Here is a 4,147-nt window from a genome sequence, read left to right on the forward strand (position 1 = left end):
CATCTTTAAATCCTGCTTGTATTTGTCCTCTTGATCAGTGGAGGGGATCCTTATGGTTCTATCATAATCTTCATTATAATTACCATCTGACTGAGCAAGGTTCTCAACCAATTCCCATCCTTCTTCCACATTCTTGTTGAGGAAGTTGCCATTTGAAGCTGTATCAAGAAGCATTCTTATTTTGGTAAGCACTCGTCTATACAAAGTGCTTAGAAGGGACTCATTGTTGAACCCATGGTGAGGACAGTGAGTCTGGAATCCTTTAAACCTCTCCCAAACTTCACAAAAGCTCTCATTATTCCTTTGAGCAAACCCAGAAATTTCATTCCTCAACCTAGCAGTCCTTGCAATGGAGAAGAACTTGGCCAGAAAAGCTTTCTTGCATGCATCCTATGTGGTTATTGCTCCAGTAGGAAGAGTCTTCTCCCATAGATGAGCTTTGTCTCCAAGGGAAAATGGGAATAGCCTTAACTTGAAGCCATCTTCACTTACTTCATTGATTTTTGTGAGTCCACATATTCTGTCAAACTCATCAAGGTGATCTAGAGGATCCTCCATTGGCAACCCATGAAATTTGTTGGTTTGTATCATGGAGATCAATCCACTCTTGATTTCATAATTATTATTGGCCACAACAGGAGGCACAATAATAGCTCTTTGGTTGTGTGTGTTAGGTGCATCTCCAGCACCAATGTTCCTGGCCCTTGGAGCTTGTTGATCTTGTTGCTCCATGACTACTTGTTGTCAATAGGCCTTTGAAGATTGTCTTTGCCTTTTGACCTTGTGTGCATCAACAAACTCGAGTACAGACTCGAACAGGTACACGGTCGAGCGCAGGCTCGAGTGGGTGCTCGAGTCGACTGGGAAGTGATGGTTATTTGTATCCGGCTTCTGACTCGATCAAGTGCTCGATCACTACTTGGTCGAGTGGTGGTCGAGTGGGTGGTCGAGTGGGTACCTGAAACTCAAGACAGCCAAGCAAAAGAAGATTCGAGTTCAGTAACCTCACAAGTGTATAAACGAACTTAATCTTAGACTAAAAATGATCCTAAATGTCACAAAACAAGCTCAAATGGGCAACGACGCCAAATTGAAACACATATTTTTTGTGGTGGTGATGAATGATGTATGGAATGATGACTTATGAATGAATGGATGGCAGGGTGTTTCAATTCCCCTTATGCAGTTGTAGTATAAGAGGTGTCAATCCAATCTGAGTGTTTGTGAACAATCAAGATGTGCATATGAGTCTAAGTCAAGCCAGATGTAAAGGTTGTTTGTCACTAACAATCCTATGATGAAATGTAAAGTGCAGAAAGTAAAACTAGAAGAACTAGGAGCTAAGTGCAAATGGAACAGAATGATTATGACAATTATGATGCTAAAACAGAAATAGAAACTATGATAATGCAAGTATTGAACTAATGCAAGGTAAGTAATGAACAAGATACTAAATGAATGCAACAGAAATGCAACTAGATTGAAACAGGACAAACATAAATCATAAACACAAGTTCTGGGTTGGAACTCGAGCAAGCACTTGATCGAGTGTAGATCGAGTGCAGGGTTGAGCTGGACAAATCCGGAAAACAGAGCAATGCAAGAAAAACAGAGCAATGGAAGAAAAACAGAGCAATACCAAAACGAATCAAACAACGATCAAACAACCGGATTTAAGCTAAGAAATCAATAAACAAGAAAGGTCTTGAGGAGGGATTCATGGGCTGGACTAATGATTGAGGTCATCTAACTTGGTCAACAAATCTCAAACAACTTGAGCTGATCTCTAGACATATATTTCTAAGACATGTTTAATCCACTCTCATGGCAAGAAACAATCAAACTCATGCATCTCTAGACTTGTTCTCACAAAGTAAAGAATCTACACAAGCAGGCATTAAGCAATATGTCAAAAATCAAACAAGACTTCTAATCTCTTAGCAAGCCTAATGATAATCTCTAGATCTAGCGTTATCTATGCTCCTTAGACATTGGTGTGATGCTAAGAGGCTTGAAATCAGATCCTACCCTCTCAGATATAGGATCAGCATTAAGAACATCTAGCCTAGAAGAGATCTATAATAATCAAGCTTGACCAAATCAAACAAACCTGAAACACAACCCAGCCTAACCCATCCTCAAGATCCTAAGCAACTACTCACAAGCATACACGATGAACATCAAAATCATAAACCCAGAAAATGATGAAACTTGCATGATTAGATAGATAAAGCAAAGATCTACAATATTGAAGAAAGAATCAAACTCAAATTCTCAATATTCTGAAAGTTATGAAACCAACAATATTGAAGAATTTAGTTTTTTTTTCTCCTTTTAAAAGAAGTACAAGATCTTAAGAAAATAGGAGTGCAAAAGGAATAATTCCCAAAAAGGTAAAAACTAGGTTTTTGACTCTCTAAAAAGCTGGCTCTCTTGGTGGCTGCAGGTACAAGCCCTTATATAGAAAAAGTACTGGAAGCCCTAAAAACGCTAAAAGACAAAATAGCCAGGCGGCTCGACCCACTCGACCTGGTGTTCGGTCGAGTGACCGGTCGAGTCCCTCTCAGCACACGGTTGAGTGGGCAGTCGAGTTGGACTCCGGACCTTGGTTCTTCAGCCTTAGCTCTCTTGCTATCTCCTCATGATTGCTTCACTTCTCCTCAGCATTGTTTCCATGCTCCTTAAGCTCCAAAATCACATGTTTATGCATGAAAAGATGCAAATGCAATGCAACTAAACTCTAATGCAGGAACAGTCCTAAAGCTATGCAATAATGGTCAAAATGGATAGCAAAAGATGTGAATATATTAAGGGAAAACAGGGTCAAATATATGAACATCATAATGCATATAGGTTAGATGCATGTAGAATCGGTTTAAATTGGATGCATGCGTAATGATGTTCACATATTTTACCCTGTTTTCCCTTAATATATTCACATCTTTTGCATCCTTTGCTATCCTTTTTGACCATTATTGCATAGTTTTAGGATTGTTCTTGCATTAGAGTGTAGTTGCATAGCATTTGCATCTTTTCTTGTAGAAACAGGTGATTTTGGAGCCTAAGGAGCATGGAAGCAATGCTGAGGAGAAGTGAAGCAATCATGAGGAGATAGCAAAGGAGTTAAGGCTGGAGAACCAAAGTCCGGAGTCCCACTCGACTGCCCACCCGACCAGACACTCGACCGTGTGCTGAGAGTGACTCGAACGAGTGGAAGGAGCACAAGAAAACCCAACTCGACCGGTCACTCGACCGAGCACCGGGTCGAGTTGGCCGAGCCGGCTGGCTATTTTGTCTTTTAGTATTTTTAGGCCTTCCTCTACTTTTTCTATTTAAAGGCCTTGTACCATGCGGCCACCAAGAGTCCAGCTTTTTAGATAGTCAAAAATCTAGTTTTTACCCTTTTGGTAATTATTCCTTTTGCACTTTTATTTTTAGATCTTGTACCTCCTTGAAGGAGAAAAACATAAGATTCTTGGATTTTGTTGGTTCCATAACTTTCAAGATATTAAGAATTCGTGTTTGATTCCTTCTTCAATATTGTAGATCTTTGCTTTATCTTTCTAGTGATGCAAGTTTCAGTATTTTCTGGGTGTATTACTTTGTTGTTCATCATGTGTTCTTGTGAGTAGTTGCTTAGGATCTTGAGGATGGGTTAGGCTGGATTGTGTTTGAGGTTTGTTTGATTTATTCAAGCTTGATTGTTGTAGATCTCTTCTAGGCTAGATGTTCTTAATGTTGGTCCTATAACCGAGAGGGTAGGATATGATCTCAAGCATCTTAGCATCACACCAATGTCTAAGGAGCATAGATAAGGCTAGATCTAGAGACTATCATTAGGCTTGCTAAGAGATTAGAAGTCTTGTTTGGTATTTGACACATTGCTTAATGCCTGCTTGTGTAGATTCTTTACTTTGTGAGAGCAAGTCTAGAGATGCATGAGTTTGATTGTTTCTTGCCATGAGAGTGGATTAAACATGTCTTAGAAATATATGTCTAGAGATTAGCTCAAGTTGTTTGAGATTTGTTGACCAAGTTAGATGACCTCAATCATTAGTCCAGCCCATGAATCCCTCCTCAAGACCTTCCTTGTTTATTGATTTCCTAGCTTAAATCCTGTTGTTTGATCGTTGTTTGATTTGCTTTT

At 39.5% G+C, this 4,147-nt stretch overlaps 1 non-coding gene across 1 annotated transcript; it reads left to right on the plus strand.

Moving 5' to 3' along the window:
• The first annotated feature begins 229 nt into the window (after positions 1-229).
• On the plus strand, positions 230-336 carry LOC147947576 (small nucleolar RNA R71). The gene has a single exon (XR_015595661.1). It is a non-coding gene; the product is annotated as a small nucleolar RNA R71 (small nucleolar RNA).
• The last annotated feature ends 3,811 nt before the right edge of the window (positions 337-4,147 follow it).

The sequence above is a fragment of the Camelina sativa genome, chromosome 3 (assembly GCF_030686135.1).
Source record: "Camelina sativa cultivar CO46 ecotype springtype chromosome 3, ASM3068613v1".
NCBI classification, from domain to species: domain Eukaryota; kingdom Viridiplantae; phylum Streptophyta; class Magnoliopsida; order Brassicales; family Brassicaceae; genus Camelina; species Camelina sativa.